At 32.1% G+C, this 18177-nt stretch overlaps 1 protein-coding gene and 1 non-coding gene across 2 annotated transcripts in view; both read right to left on the bottom strand.

Annotated features, from left to right (window-relative positions):
* Window positions 1-18177, bottom strand: part of GALNT13 (polypeptide N-acetylgalactosaminyltransferase 13) — a 623731-nt gene that overhangs the window by 341742 nt on the left and 263812 nt on the right. The gene's annotated exons all lie outside the window — the stretch shown is intronic.
* Window positions 442-546, bottom strand: LOC126009783 (U6 spliceosomal RNA). The gene has a single exon (XR_007495987.1). It is a non-coding gene; the product is annotated as a U6 spliceosomal RNA (small nuclear RNA).

Below are 18177 nucleotides of genomic sequence, written 5' to 3'. Positions count from 1 at the left end.
ATTATAATATAGGATACACAATATTATAATATTGGTTTACATGTATACCTATATATATTTATTTATTTTGGGCCACACTGGGTGACGCTCAGGGGTTACTCCTGGCTATGTGCTCAGTAATTGCTCCTGGTTAGGGGAACCATAAGGGACGCCAGGGAATTGAACCGTGGTACATCCTGGTTCAGTGGCATGCAAGATAAATGCACTATTTCTGCATCATCACTCTGGCCCCATATACCAATAGAATTCATAGATTTCAGAGTGAATCTAAAATAAATAATGGACTTTGATTAATTTCAGTATATTAATGGCTGTTCATTAACTGTAACACATGTACCAATGAATGATGAATGTTGAAGACTGAATGTTTGGGACTAGTACTTCTTTGTAATTTTTCTCTAAAACTATAGATTTGCTTTTTTCTTTTTCTTTCTTTTTTTTTAAAATATGGAACACCACGAATTTGCATATCGTCCTTGCGAAGGGGCCATGATAATCTTCTCTGTATCATTTTTATTTTAGTATATGTGCTGCTGAAGCAAGCACTTTTCTTTAAAAATTTTTTAAAATAATATTATATAGATGAGAAAAAATAATATTACCATCAAATGAGCAAGCATCCTAGTAAATAACAAAGCAAAATTGCACCAAAGAATAATCCATTCCAAATATTATCTATAAAATAACATCCTTATGTGATAATCTATATTATATGAATATCAAATGGAAAACAATTAAATGAATATAGGAACACTTATTTAATTAAAAAGTGAGGTGTGTTGGGGCCAGAGCGATAGCACAGGGGTAAGGCGTTTGCCTTGCGCAAAGCCAACCCAGGAAGGACCCTTGTTCGTTTCTCAGCATCCCATATGGTATCCTGAGTCTACCTGGAGCTATTTCTACATGCAGGGCCAGGAGTAAACCCTGAGTACTACCTAGTATGAACCCCTCAAAAATAAAAAAAAAAGTATGGGTTGTGGGCCAAGAGATAGTACAGCAGTAGGGCATTTGCTTTGCAAGCAGCTGATCCCAGGATGGACCTGGGTTGGATTCCTGGCATCCAATATAATACCCATGCCTTCAAGGAACGATTTCTGAACTTGGAGCCAGGAGTAACCCCTAAGTGCCGCCAGGTGTGACCCATACCCAAAATGTGGTTTGAGACAGAATTTTATCATTTTTAAAAATTATTTTTAAATACAGCATCACAATAAGTGTTATCAATGATAATAAATTACTTGACATTTTACATATTGAAATAATAAAGGGACTGAGTGAAAAATGCCATAGTAAAAGTGATAATAATTGTATATAAGAATCATATGTACACAATTCCATATCACAAGTATAATGTAAAATCTGTTCACATATTTAAAGATGGCACCAAACCACAGGTTAATATAATTTTTTTTTTTTGGTTTTTTGGGCCACACCCGTTTGACGCTCAGGGGTTACTCCTGGCTATGTGCTCAGAAGTCGCCCCTGGCTTGGGGGGACCATATGGGACGCCGGGGGATCGAACCACGGTCCTTCCTTGGCTAGCGCTTGCAAGGCAGACACCTTACCTCCAGCGCCACCTACCCGGCCCCAGGTTAATATAATTTTTGAAGGTGAAATTAGTTTGTGTCTGAAAGGTATGTCAGAAATATTTTAGTTGTCATTTAAAAAATGAAAATTTATCCATAAATGAGATTCTGGACATTTTTCTCTTTTGTCTTTAACAATGTTCTCTGTAAGACTTAAATTTTAAATTTATATTAAAACTAAATATTTTTATATTAAACTCCTTACACTCTCTGGTACATATTCATAAAAATAAATATGAAATATAAAAAAAACAAGTTGTGTTGTCTCTGTCGATTTCTTCCATAAAGCATCAATACTAGCTACCTATTACTGAAACCTAGGCCTTCATGTATCTACCTCATGTCTTTCAGGCTAGTTTTCAGGATGACTGCACTTTTGTGTCACAGTCTATTAAATATACAGTTAAAGCAATTTACTTTGGTTAACATCACTCACAGCTGAGCTGATTCTCAGATGACCAAACTGGTATATGAAAGGCACTAAATGTCTTTTTAAGAGTTATTATGTTATTTTGGAATTGTACATGACACAAAATTCAACAGCTAAACTGATGAATGTTGATGGTTCTTCTACAAATAAACCATTTTTATTGCTTGAAATCCAAGTATATAACAGTTTTTCTCCCCTCCACAATTTTTGTTTGGTCCTGATATATGTGTAGATATGTGGATGAAAACCACAGCACTTACTTTTCTATTTTTTCCAGAAGAAAAAATGCATGCACTTCATTCTGATATGTTGCTTACCCTTACTTTTTTGTGTGTAACATAATATTCTCAATTGCAATAAAAAATAAAAAAATTTTTACAGTTTCTTCAAGTTATATTAACTGTATGCCTTTGTTGTCGAAGTTAAGCAGTGTTTGAAATTGTATCAAAGCCAATATACCCTGAATATTAAAATATGATTATCCTTTTTTATTTACTCTCCAAGATACTTTCATCATTATTTACTTATCAGTATATTGATATTAATCCCAGTGTATCTGGTTTGGCCACCCACTATATTTACTTTAAGACACCTACTATATTTGTTTAAACACACTCTATTTGTTTAGTACCACCCACTTAACCATTCCTGTTGTCCCATCACAATAAGTACTGTACTTCTAATATAACACACTGTAGGAGTCATATCTATGTTTCTCTTTATTCAGAGTCTACTTTCATCTTCTGTGCATGCTTTGAATTTAACATGAAATTTTAGATTATTTATATTCATAAATATTAAATCTAGTTGATACTCAGTAAGAGTATATATTTATAGAAACCCATGTATATGTTCATTGAACAAGGTAAACTTCAACATTTTAAAAGAGCAGCAAAGCTTATAAAGCAACTATTAAGATACATAAAATAACATCGGTAGCAAAATTTGTCACTGGACAATTCAATTAGACAGAACTAGAAACCTTCAGAGGAATTGAAAAAAAAACTTGGGTTAATAAAAAACACACAGCATAATTCATTTTCAAAGAGAAAAATATACATTCTTTTTCAAGGCACATACAACATTTACCAAGATTGATATCAGGCTTGGGTACGATCTAATTCTCTATAATGCCACAAAAATAGAAATTATATCAAGGGGCGATTCAACCACAATGCCATGATGGTAGAAATCAACTTAAAATGGAATAAAGTCGATTCAAAATGTGTTTAAGATCCTGATATCAAAATTGAATTCAAAATAATATTGATAAAACTATAGGCGGATGATTTCTTGACAAGAATCTGAAGACATCTCTGCAGAATAAAGACCACAAGGATGACTTCAATGTTTATACTTTATTGGCAATAAAAAGTAATAAAGATCATCTAAAATTAAAAATGTTTTCAAGATAAAATGGAAATAGTGAGAGGGAATAAATATTTGCACATCATACCTGAGATAAAGGTCTAACAGTCAAGATGAATAAATCACAAAGATCAACAACAAAATACAACAATCTTTGGGAGAAAGAGATAGTATTTTGGTTAGGGTGTCCACCTTGCACATAGCTGGGCATTTTATTTGCAGAAATCTATATTCTCTAAGTGTTCCCTGAGTATAGAGTTAGGAATAAGTTAGGGGTAATTGCTGAATACTGACAGATGTGGTCTCCAAAGCTAAATAAATAAATAATAATAAAACAATAACCTCCTCAAAATGAAGGGTGAACAAACACATCCACCAAAGAGTTACTGATTTACATGAAAATTTTCAAATTTCATCATCAAATTATTATAATACAAAATAAAATATTTGGAAAAACTAAAAAAACAACTACTGCTGGTAGAATGTTATGAAAATCGATCTCTCATTCACTACCAGTGAGAATATTGTATTTCACCCTCTATAGAATGTAGTATAAATATCTCAAAATGTAATAAAAATGTAATAAAAGAGCTCCAATGTGTCTTGATTCTGCTTTGGCACCTGTACTAAGAGTCATAACTAAAAAATACATATGCATAAATATTTTATATCAATGCCAAAATACATTAGCCAGGCTATGAACAAAAATGTGCAGTAGTTCAATGGACAAATAAGTTATATATGTATATGACATATACACATGCAATAAAATAGTATGTAGTTAACAATAAATTATGAGATCTTGGGCCAGAAAGATAGAAAAGGACATAAGTCATCTGCCTTGCATATTGCTGACCTGGGAATTAACCTCCAGTGACATATAGGGTCATCTAAGCACCATTAGGAGTGAACCCTGAGTATACAGCCTTGAGTTAGCATTGATAATTGCTCTCTATGGCACAAAAAATATGTGTGATAGAGAGCTAGAGAGAAAGAGAAAGAGTGAATATGAAATCATGAAATCTGCAGCAACTTATATCACAGTGGCATTATATTAAGTAAAGTAATTTAGAAGAAGAACAAATACTAGATTCTCTAACTCATTTGTGGTAATGAAGAAACACAACTAATGAATGATGTAATGAATTATGAATGATGACAGAACCTTGCCCTTTAATTTCAGAACTGAATTTACCAAATAGTGGAAGAGGTATGAAGAAAGAGAAAACATAATAAGTAAAATAAGGAGAATGGTGGTGGGTATTTGCGTGTTCAGGTAGTGGTGAAAGTGTAATATCATTGTACAACCAAATCATAAAACATTATGCTATCGTAATTGTTTTCTTAAAACGACAAAAGAAAGAAAAGAAAGAACTTATGAAATTTAACTTAATTTAACTTAATTTCTTGGTGACTGAAAAATAAAAAGGAAGCATTCTGGAAATTCAAAAGGGATGGGAGAGGAAAATAAAGCTAACTGAATAATTACATTTTTATATTTATATTTAACTATGATCATAAGCTTCTATGTGTGAGGCAACATGATAACTGATAGCTGGAATCATAAAACTCTAATTCTAATTCTGCTTTCAAGTATTGTTTATTGAGGCAAAAAATACCATGGCAGTGATTTAGGCTAGTAGGCAACTTTAAGCAGGAACAGTGGAGAGAAAGAGAATGAAGTCATTTGGTCTAAACTGTAATTGTTCAGTGAAGTAATTTCTATAATACTTTCACTTCAGAGGAAAACCTGAGTGGCTGCCACAGTGCATTGAATGACTGCCAGACAGTATTTGCCAAAAACTGGACTGGACTGTTGCCTATTTGAAAATGAAACTTTTCTACCAGGTTAAAAAAAGGTCAGAAAATTGTAGATAAGTCAATCAAATTCTGGGAAGGTATCTATGGAAGCAAGTTTATGAGAAATTATGGAAAAAAGACATCTCAAGTAATTCTGCCCAAAGAAATTGCCTCTTCTCAGTGTCTTTAATTGTAAATTTGGAAAAGTGCCATTTTTTAAAGTCTTATTTAAATATTGGAGTGAAGCATTAAAGACTGCAAATTTGTTAGCACCTAGTATGGTGAACTGCACTCTATGGTTTTTTAGTTTCAGAACCTAAAAGAAAAGATCAAACCCTGGATTCAAATTTAAATAATTATCATTTCTCTCTTATTTATCATTAAGATCTATATGCTTCAATTTTGTTTTGCTATTTTATAAAGAATACTTAAGTAATTCCTAATTTTCAAATTTCATTTTTATTTTTTCTGTTTCAGATTAAACTGTCCTGCTGGAAAACAAAACAGATAAAAGGGGCAAATATGCTACCTTACTTCAACTGCTAACTTCAAGAACTCTGCTTACAGGGTAGAAACTATCCTTCTGAAAATAGATAATATTCTGAAATTATAGCTCTTTTGTTAACAAAATAAAATTCTAGATTTTCTTCCTCTTGTATATGTCAAAAATAGATATACTGTCATAATATGGATAGCAATAATTTATCAGTTCATTAAAACATTTATTAGGTGATCACTATATAATACTTTTATTGGTGGTTGTTTTTGGTATACCAGTTGTGTTCACATCTTAATCCTGGCTCTGTGCCCTACAGAATGTCAAGAATCCATCTTAGGTCAGTCTTGTGCAAGGCAAGTAATTTACCCTCTTGCACTATTGTTTTCTCCTCTGATATTTTTTTCTTTTTTTTGTTTGTTTTGTTTTGTTTTGTTTTGTTTGGGGTCATACCCAGTTACGCTCAGGGGTTACTCCTGGCTATGTGATCAGAAATTGCCCCTGGCTTAGGGGACCATATGGGATGCCAGGGAAAGAACCGAGGTCTGTCCAAGGTAAGCCACATGCAAGGCAAACGCCTTACCGCTGTGCTATTTCTCAGGCACCACCTCTAATACTTTATCTAATATAATGAAAAGATTCCAATAATCCATATCCACATTGCTTGAACACAAGTTGGGATATATCCCTGGAACCTCTATGGTCCCTTAAACACAGAGTCATGAATACCTGAGAACTGAGTACATTATATTAAGTAAATTAAAAGATCTTTCTCCATAACAGAAATAACCAAACAAAACCAAAAAAAAGGTAACAATTCTTAGAGCTAAGGATAAGACAATGAAGAAAACATTATAATGATATGCATTCAGATGTTTCACTGAGGAAATGTGATAATAAAGATAAATAAGAAAGTAATCATATATTTAATAATAAAAATAAAAATGGAGGCCAGAGGAATAGTACAGAGAGTTAGACATTTGTCTTGCAGAATGCTGACCTAAGTTCAATCCTGGCACCCTATCATGATACCCTGGAGTCCCACCGGGAATGATTTCTGTGGTCAGAGCCAGAAGTAAGTCATATTGTCAGATACAACAAATAAATAAATAAAATTATAAAGAAAAAAAGTGATGAAGAGAAAATACAAAGAGTGTGTCATAAAGGTATCTGTTAATTTATATGATACGGAAATTTATTCTTCAAAGGAAATTTAAGAGAAAGTGACATAAGAGTAAACAAAGCAAAATAATCTGGATATAGCAAGAGCAAAAATCTCAAGCAGGAAGAAGTGCAAAATTATCAATATTTTAGTGTGTTCCAGTATGACCTACACTTGAAATCGAGAAAGGAGGCAAGCACTAATAAAGAATATTGGGAAGGTAATGAAAAGACAGATCAAGTAGAAGGTAATGAAAAGACAGATCAAGTAGATCTTGGTATAGCGTTGAAAACAGTTCCAAACTACTAGAGTGATTTCAACACAAACTGACATTCTAACAGAGTCATCCTGCCTGCAGTATTGATTAGAGAGCAGAATACCAAATGAAAAGATAAAAAGAAGCAAAACAAAGCAAAATAGCTAGACATTACTGTGATATTTCAGATGAAAATATTGGTAGCTTTAATTAATATTGCAGTGGTTAAACTGATAGAAAAACTGATGCTTTTAATATCAACTGTTGTTAGATATGAATTGCACACATCAGCTGAAACTCCAAGAGAAACTGAAAGAACAGAGTGTCTATTTTCTGAGATGATAAATTTATGGAAAGAGGGTGTATTATAGAAACTGATTTTCAGTTTGGGACATGTTACATTTCAGAAAAGTGTTAGACATTAAAGTGAAGCGATAAAAAATACTGTCAGAATCAATACTAAATATCCAGAGACAAAGTCTCAATTAGATTAATATAAGGAAACAAATAATATTCAAATAAGTGAATGCAGACACAAAACAGACTAAGTACCAATACTGTGAATTAAATATATATGTATGTATGTATGGTATGTATATGTTTTATAGATTTAAATTAGATTAGTGAGAAGAAACAACAAAAATAATAAAAGAAAAGGAATTGGAAATATGTTTGCTTTTGGGAGCACAGTATATTCAAAGATAAGTAAAACATTTCAGTAAAAATTAAATCATATTGTAAAATATGATACTAATAGTTCAATACATCTGGTGACTGACTATTTACTATAAAATTAACAAGATGAAGATCAAATAATGACTGAAGTAAGAGATGTTCTGCTGGTATGGGGATGTTAAGAGCGAGAAGGGAATGTAAATTTTGAATTAACTGCTTGTTTTTGCTCCTGTAACCCTGGATTTGTTTTAGCCATAAAATCTGCCATGGCATGCCTCAGATATGTGGCAGAAGGGACTACAACAGAACAATCAGTTCCAGGAACTGAGTAGGCACTTACCAAAACAGTTAGATAAACTAGCCTGTGAGTAGACAAGGTCTCCAATGCCCACTGGGCACCCCTCCTCTACTACTTCAACTGACACAGATTACAAAGCTCTATAAACCACAATATTCCACTCTAGATATCTAATCATAAAATGAAACACTCTATACTTACAGTCTATCAACTTAAAGTGATGGTTTGAAACTTCTGTGATCCTGTAAAAGTATTTGAAAATTTGCCTGGGGTGGTTGCCTAATTTGGGGCAACCCTAGCATGTTGATGAATAAACTCCCATGCCTTATTGTAGTGCTGAACCTTGGTGGTTTTTGTGGTATGAATCTCTAATTTGTAACTAGCAGGGGGGGGGAGATCAAGTAAAAGCAACTTTAAGACAAAAAAGGAAGGAAGCAGATCAACATAAACTGCAGCCAACTTCTCAGGTGAGGCACAAAAGATGCCATTCACACCACTGATACTCAATAAAGTATAAGGAGACCTTACTACAATAGTTAGATAAGACATATATATATATATATATTAAGATTGGAAAATAGATCAAACTATAACTAGTTGACATGATACTATACTTAGGAAACCCTAAAAGCTCTCCTCCTAAAATTATTAGAAACAATAAACATGCATATTAAAAAAGTAGTCTACAAAATCAACATTCAAAATCCATGGCCTTTCAATATGTAAATAGTGAAATAAAAATTTGTTGCTACATGGATGGATACAGAGGGCCTGATGCTAATTGAACTCAGAAAGTGCAGGCCAGATACAGAATAATTATCCTAATTTATGGCTCTAAAGAAGAGAATAATAAATGAACAAAGACAAAATAACCTGAGAATTGGTCTACAAAGTTGAGCTTATCACTGTCTATGATGGAAAATAGCTAGAAGAAGATCATTTTATTGAGATTCCATGAGTCAGTGTAGATAAAATACTTAATATATTTCCAGGTACATATTCGAAGTTGAAAAATTGTTAATTATCACTTATATTAACTGGGGTTTATTGATTAATATATCTTAAAATTAGTTCATGGGGGAAATGCCCTAATTATGTTATTTATATAAGTGAATTGAGGGGGAAATAATAGATGGCACCAAGACCAAATAGGCATTGAGTAAAAATTAAAAAAATGATCAGACTTAAATACCAAATCCAAAACCAACGACAACAGAATTGATAACCAATCTACAACAAGTTAGACTCAGAGGGGACCACTTATTCTAGCAATCCTAGGGAGGATATGGGATACATGCTGAGAACAGAGATGGATGGAGAACAACACTGGTGGTGAGAATGCCCCAGGTTTAATGTCACTATGTATGTAAAATATTAATGTGAAAATTTGTAATTCACTTTGGTCAAAATAAAAATTATTTAAAATAAATAAATTAATAACATTAAAGAAAATGAATTTTATAAAGTCAAATTGTAAAATTCAATGTTTTACATAATAAATGATAATGTAATAACTAATTTTATGACTTTATATTTAATTTTCTTACTAAAATTTTAGAAAATTAACTCCCATTAAATGTAATCAAATATGTTCTTTTCTATGTTCTTTTAGTTATATTCTAATGTACTTCACAGGAGAAAAATACATAAAAGGAGCAAAATAAAATGCCTTTTCAGAAGAAAATTAATGCAAGATTATACAATCCTAAGAATAAATGTTATACTAATAGTTACAAATTTATATGTACCATATAGATTTATCTGCAATATGTAAGCGAAAATAAACGTATTCAGTACAAAATATACTTAAATATATTTTAAGTTATATAAAAAATATATATTTTTCTGAAAATTCATCTTAAAGATGTCCTATATATTTTAGCTTGAAAATGCATATACACATTAAAATTAACTTATTTTCACTATTGTATTTAATGTTTTAATCTAAATAAAGCATATAGTGATATTATATATTAAAATTAAAAACTCGGTGCCGGAGAGATAGCATGGAAGTAAGGTGTTTGCTTTGCATGAGAAGGACAGTGGTTCGAATCCTGGCATCCCATATGGTTCCCCGAGCCTACCAGGAGCGATTTCTGAGCCTAGACTAGGAGTAACCCCTGAACACTGCCGGGCATGACCCAAAAACAAAAACAAAAAAAAATTAAAAACTTATAATTTTCTTATTAATGCTGCAATTAACATTGAGAAAATGTAAACACTTCCAAAAAGTAACTTTATATTTCCATGTGAATAGTAATTATAATAAAAATGAGAAATTTTAGACATGTCATATCATCTACAAATTAAGTATAAAAACAAAATTTTCTCCACAAAGTAACATTACAAATTGGGGCTAAAAGATTTAGATTCCTAATTAAATATTCATTTGTGCACATGTTATGATTCTCCTAGGGAAAATATAGGGAAAACTGTATTCCCTTTATAATTAGGTATTTTTAAATAGATACAACTTTTTCAGTTTTAAAGAGACTTTCTTCACTTTTAAAAGATTTCCCTCCTTTGATGAGTTATAAAACACCCCATAATTTTAACAATAAGGCAAGATTGCAAGACCCAATTTTAGAATTATCATAGTGTCATAATTTTATGAATAATGTACAAGAATTTGAGGTTCTTGTCTTGCATACTGCAACCCTAGCTGAATCCTTCACACTGCGAGGTCCCCTGAGTAGTCATTAGAGCAAGCTTCTAAACACAGAATCTAGATTATGTGGCCTAAACCTCCCCAACCAAATTTTAATTCATTTTTTCCAATTTTGCTAATCTTATAAAAATAAATGTAAATAGATCCCAAAAAATAGAACATATGTATATTAACTGGATTTTCTATATCCATTACATCTTTTTTTATTTTGCTTTTAGAAGTATTATGTTTATGCAAATGTTTTGCCTATGAAAACAGCAATGACATTTCTATAATACTATGGAGCCCATGAAAGAAAATTATTCTAATAACTGGATTAAAGTTAGTATTTACATATGTGTGTATTTGTAATTAGTAATACTACTATTTTTTATATATCCCACATATTTTGGGGGAAAACGGGTTTGGTTGCCCTTGCCAATACTCAGGATTTAATTCTGGCTCTGTTCAGGGTATGAGGGATCATATGCAGTCCTAAGGATCAAATCAAGGCTCAAACTGGGGCCAAATGCCTGCAAGCAAGCACTTTAACCCATACACTATCTCCATCTGCATCACCTAGGTTTAAACCATTAGCCATCATTTTACTACTATGTTTACTTCATTAGCTACCAATTCTGAAGTTCCATTTCAAAAAATATCTTGGATAACCTCTAGTTTACCTCCTGCCTATTAGTTCTTTCAGATTTATAAAACAAATAGATGCACACTAATTAATATATATACATATATATGAAAGTGCAATTACATGCTTATTTATTCTGAAACTACCTTGAATTTGGTGTTATCTTTTTCCTTAAATTTTAAGTTATGATTATGTGTTGCTTTATGTTTCTATGGATACTATCCTAAACAAGTTCCTTGCTTGGGCCCTGATAAAAATGTGGTAAAAATATTATATCTACTTGGGAGAATTAACATCATTAAAATGGCAATACTTCCCAAAGCATTGTACAAATTTAATGCAATCCTCTAAAGATACCCATGACATTCTTAAAGAAGTGGATAAAACACTTCTAAAATTCATTTGAAACAACAAACACCCACAAATAGCTAAAGAAATCTTTGAGAAAAAATCATGGGAGGCATTACTTTCCCCAATGTTAAACTCTATTACAAAGAAATAGTTATCAAAACAGCATGGTATTGGAATACAGACAGATCCTCAGATCAGTGGAATAGTCTTGAGTACTCAGAGAATGTTACCCAGATATGTAATCAACTAATCTTTGATAAAGGGGCAAGAAATCCAAAATAGAGCAAGGAAAGTCTCTTTAACAAGTAGTGTTGGTTCAACAGGTTAGCCACTTGCAAAAAAGCAATTCAGACCCTCATCTAACATCACGCACAAAGATCAAATCCAAATGAATTAAAGACCTGAATATCAGGCCTGAAACCATAAATTATATAGAACAATATGTAGGTAAAATGCTCCACGACACTAAGACTAAATGCATCTTCAAGGAGGAAACAGTACTCTCCAAACAAGTGGAAAAAGAGATAAACAGATGTGACTATATTAAGCTGAGAAGCTTCTGCACCTCAAAGAAAATAATGCCTAGGATACAAAAGCCACCCACAGAATCGGATAAACTATTTGCCTAATACCCATCAGACAAGGGGCTAATATCCAAAATATACAAGGTACTGATAGAACTTAACAAGAAAAAAACATATAGCCCCATCAAAATAAGGAGAAGAAATGAAGAGACACTCAAAGAAGAAATACAAAATAGTCAAAAGACACATGAAAAAATGCTCCACATCACTAATCATCATGGCGATGCAAATCAAAAGAACAATGAGGTACCATCTCACACCACAGAAACTGGCACACTTCACAAAGAACAAGAACAATAAGTGCTAGCAGGGATGTGGAGAGAAAGGAACTCTTATTCACTGCTGGTGGGAATGCCATCTAGTCCATCCATTATGGAAAACAATATGGATATTCCTCAAAAAACTGGAAATTGAGATCCTATAAGTTTCAGTCAAAGCAATCCTAGAATTATACCCTACATAAAAAAAATTCAAAAATCCATTCCTCACACTATTGAAGGGCTATTTACAATAGCCAGACTCTGGAAACAACAAAAGTGCCTTTCAACAGATGAATGGCTAATGAAACTGTATTACATATACACAATGGAATATTATGTAGCAGTCAGGAGAGATGAAGTCATGAAATTTTCCTATATGTGGATGTATATGGAATCTATTATGCTGAGTGAAATAAGTCAGAGGGAGAAAGACACTGAATAGTCTTACTCATCTATGGGGTTTAAGAAAAAATAAAAGACATTGTAATACGGCCCATTGATAATACAGTTAAGGGTTGGAAGGGTAGGAAGGACCAACTCACAATTTGAAGCTCACCACAAAGAATGGTGAATGCTGTTAGGGAAATAACTACACTAAAAACTAGCATGACAATGTTAAAGAATGAAAGAAGTAGAATGCCTGTCTTGAATACAGGAAGGGGTGGGATAGGAGGGGGCATTGATGGCGGGACTGTGGCACTGTTGAAGAGGGGTATTCTGTTTTGACTGAAACCCAACTATAATCATGCTTGTAACCATGGTGCTTAGATAAAGATTTTTATATAAAAAAGAAAACATAGGAAGAATCCTCACCAAAGGAATATTCAATAATATGATATGACTATGCTCAAAGAAATAAAAAGGCAGAAATAAGCAAATAGTACAGTATAAAACTATAAAAAGCACCGTAAAAACAAATGAGGCCTAAAATAAAATGACACTCCACTGAATGGGAAAAAAATCACATATCATTCATCAGACAATAGGCTATTATCTAAGATATATAAAACACTTTCAATGCTCAACAGAAAAATACTCAGCCATAATAAAAAATATGATAGGAAGAGTCAGACATAGAGAGAAAGAAAGGGAGAGAGAGAGGGAGAGAGTGAGAGTGTGTGTGCTTGGGGTAATATTCATGCCTTGTATATGAATTTGATTCATGGCATCAATGGTTCCCCCCACAAGTATCTCTAGGGGTGACTCCTGAATTGCCAAAAGGAAGCCCAAAGCATCACTATTGTGCACGCTGACCCCCCTAATAGTAAGATAAACAGATACTTCCTCAAGAGATAATGATGACACCAGGCATATGATAGAGTTTTATCACCAATTATTAGAGAAAATGCAAATCAAGACTATAATGCTGCAAATAATGGTGTGATGAACCTACATGATTATGTTCTTTAAAATTAATATTTTGGGGCTGGAGAGACAGCATGGAGGTAAGGCATTTGTCTTGCCTGCAGAAGGTCAGTGGTTCGAATCCCAGCACCCCATATGATCCCCTGAGCCTGCCAGGAGCGATTCCTGAGCATAGAGACAGGAGTAACTCCTGAGCGCAGCCGGGTGTGATCCAAAAATTAAAAAAAAAATTAATATTTCCTTATTCTTGGAGTAGAAGCCTAAGAATGGGATTGCTGATCATAAGGAAGTGGTACTTAGGATTTTTGAAGAAGAATCCAAGTTGCTTTTTAAAGCTGAACTTGACAACAGTTTAATCAACCATTAAAAAATAAGTTATGTCAGCACATTTCATTATAGTCTGCAAACAGTGTGCCCCCAAACAGATAAGTGGATAATGATATTGTGTTACAAACACCATGGAATACCTAAAAAAATTGACATTTTCCACTATGTTACAAATAGGATAGTAATGAAGGGTGTTTCATGGTATATGATAAATAAATCAGTGATTAAGGAAACAAGGAACTTAGTATTCATATAGCAAGTAGGGCACTTGCCTTACATATAGCAGACCAAACATTAAATAAACAAAAAAGGATAATCTTAGTCATATGTAAAGTAAAGGATTTAGCCATCCTCAGCATGAACATATCTCAGTTAAAGTCTACAGATGCAACTTGAGGTTGCTTGGGCTAAAGGTAGAAGGGTCTCAAACTCTGGTGGAGACATTATTATAGCAGCATTGCAATAATTCAATACTATTTAAATATTTAGTATTGATTCATTTTAATAATATTTAAAAATAACTTTTTCAATATTTCTAGAAATCATGTTACCTTATAAAAACTAATTTGAAAACAAAAATGTTCCAGTGTCAAGGTTGGGAGACTTACATTTTCTAATTTCAAAATTTATTACAAAATTAAAGCACGAAAATATATCATCAATGATGTTAATAGACACATACAGAAAGGAAATATATGGAGGACACAAAATAAATATAAAATAAAAATATAATAATAAAATTAAATATTTTAGGTTAGGATCTAACATATAGTCAAATTATTTTCAGCAAAAGTACTGAACTATAGAAACATTTAAAAAATTAAAGTGCTTTATAAAACTGTTGGTTGGGAGATAATTCAGGAGATAGGGTACTTGCTTTTGCATGCAGCCAACCTGGATTGGGTAATTGGTACCCATATGGAGCCTTGAACATCACCAGAGTGAGCACTAGTTAGGAGTGATATCTGAGTGTGCTCAGTAGTGACCTCAAAACAAAAAATAAGAAAACTATATAGTAAAATTATCCATTTTTAAAAATTATCCAATTTTTTACATATAAGAGCTGAAACTATAAAATGTTTAGAAGAAATACCATGATTTGGTATTTGACAATAATTTCTTAAACAGAACATTAAAAGTTATTAACAAACAAATAAAAAATAGAGGGGCCCAGAGAGATAGCACAGCGGCGTTTGCCTTGCAAGCAGCCGTCCCAGGACTAAAGGTGGTTGGTTCAATTCCCGGTGTCCCATATGGTCCCCCGTGCCTGCCAGGAGCTATTTCTGAGCAGACAGCCAGGAGTAACCCCTGAGCACCGCCGGGTGTGGCCCAAAAACCAAAACCAAAACAAAAAAAAATTTAAAAATAGAAGAGCTAGCTAGACTATGTAAAATTTTTGTTTGTTTCATTTGGGGCCTCATTCTGTGGCACTCAGGGATTACTCCAGGTTTTTTACTTAGGGATCACTCTGGCAAATTTAAAGGCCATATTGGTGTCAAAAATCAGACCCTGGTCGGCCATATGCAAGGCAAATGCCCTACACAATGTACTATTATACCAGCTCCTAGAAATTCAAATTTTCTCTTTTTAACCAAAGGGTGAAATAAAGAACAAAAAGAAAACTGACAGAATAAGACATATTTTAGTATACATATTTGATAGGTGGATATGACCTGCTTTACAACAATTATTGCTCTTACAACAATACAAGCTTATTCAAAGATGGCCAAGGAATTTGAATACAAATTTGCCCAAACAAATATACAAATAACCCAAAATTTAGGAAAATATTTGTTCAACATCAAATAAAATTAAAATAAGCCTAGAATTTTAAATAGTACAGCCACTATGAAAAACAATGTTGTGATTCCTCAAATAACTAAAAGAATTATTGTGTGATTGTTTCTTAGTTTAATCCAGAAGAGTTGAAAACAGAAACTCAAGGAGATATTGCTACATCCCTATTCATACTAATTGTTCCTAGCATTACAAAAGTAAGAAAAAATAAAATATTTATAGATTAATGTCTATAAAATGAAAATACATTTCTTGGAATATAATTTAAAATTAAATACTTTAACATTAACTTTATTTTTTACCTAGTACTGTTAGGGAATAGAATCAAGAGAAAAGTTAAATAAATTTTACTTGATGCCAATATTTCCAGAGTGTGTGTTTTTTTTTTTTTAAAAAAAACTATTTGGTTTAACTATTTTAAAATTGACCTAAGGACTTAGCCAAATAATTGATTAATTTTTAAAACAATTTTAACCAAGTGATATATTGTGAACTCACAGACCAAATGAAAAGCATTTTGGCTTCTAAGGATGGTCTATTTGAAGGGTAAAGCATATTTCATGGAAACAAATGACAGGACGGTTATTTTGATAGATTGAATTTATGCAAGTATCTATGCACAGTCTCCATCTCTAATGATAAAGTCTCTTTTCAAGTTCAAGACAATTGAAAATTTATAATTACTTTTAGACTAAAGGAAGGGAAAAAGGTATTTTTGTTTCTGGTTCTTCTCTATTGCCTTTAGTTCAAGAGAAATGTTATTCTCAAATGTATAATTTGGTGGTAGTATATTCTAATACAATTTTATATATAAAATATAACTATGAAATGGTATACTTGGACATAAAGAGTATGGTGATTTTATGTTAGGTATCTTTATCAAATATTTTTATTTAAACCATTGTGATTTTCAAAATTATTCATAGTTGAGTTTTAGACATATAATGTTTCAGGATGATCCCACCACCAGTATCAACCTCCCTCCACCATTGTTCCCAGAGACCTTCCCATGCCACCACCACTTTGCACCAGACTGCCATCATAATAGGCCTGTTATCATAAATATTTAAACCTGAAAGTAATAATGCCAGAACATTAAGATAAAATCATTTAATATTAAAAGTTCAAGTATCAATAGCAGTTAATTTTTGCCTGCACAAGTATACAAATTTATCCCTGAGAATATTCTCTAAAAACATTATATATATATATATATATATTAAAAAGTTATGAGGTAACAGTATTGCTATACTATACTAAATAGAATAATTCCACCCAGATCCACCTTCTTTTAATATACATACATTTATATGCATGCACAAATACATATGCATATTCATATCTACCACTTTTGAGTGGAGAAATTAATTTTACACATGAGCATATTACATAAATCAAAGGATAAGAATTATTAAAATCTTCATAGGTAAATTTTTTTTCAGCATATGAAAGTTGTGTCAATTCACAAATTAGAAATAAAAGATGTGGAACAGAGATCAAAAATCCAATTAATATTCTCATTTGCTATTTCTCCATTGTAAATGTAGTGCTACATTTATCAAATTTTAACTCATGAAAAAGGCAATCTATATAACTGGACAGGTATACTGATGTAATTAAGCACAGAAAAATTCTGTTTATTTTAATATATGTAGTATTGTGCATTTGTAAACAACTTTTCAGAATTTGTATTCTACATTTCTTTTACTAACAATGCAAGACTATCATATTTTTTAATCAGTTTGCTAGTGTGTATATATAAGAATCACTTATTTGATACTAGATAAAGATGGCAGAAGAAAATTTCCATTTCTTTGCTTTTCCTGATAAAATATAAATGCTATCATAACAGTTAACCTTCAAAAAGCTCAGTATGAGAAGTTGCAGGGTTATTAAAGGTTTGAATTCAATGGTATGCATTTTGTTTTAATGTTCATAATGTTTGTATAAACACATATCTAGTAATTGTTGTTAATTTTTTATTAGAAAAGAATTACAGATTCCTGGGAGAAGCTAATTACTTTAACAATGTCTTCAAGTGGTTCAATAATAGAAAAGAAAAGAAAAATATTCTGGGAATAGGATTCCAAGGGATATTAATTATAGTGAATAAAAATTGTTGCTAGAGA

The sequence above is a fragment of the Suncus etruscus genome, chromosome 5 (assembly GCF_024139225.1).
Source record: "Suncus etruscus isolate mSunEtr1 chromosome 5, mSunEtr1.pri.cur, whole genome shotgun sequence".
In the NCBI taxonomy this organism is placed as follows: domain Eukaryota; kingdom Metazoa; phylum Chordata; class Mammalia; order Eulipotyphla; family Soricidae; genus Suncus; species Suncus etruscus.
Note: the sequence above shows the minus strand (reverse complement) of the source record. Positions and strands in the feature narration are given on the sequence as shown.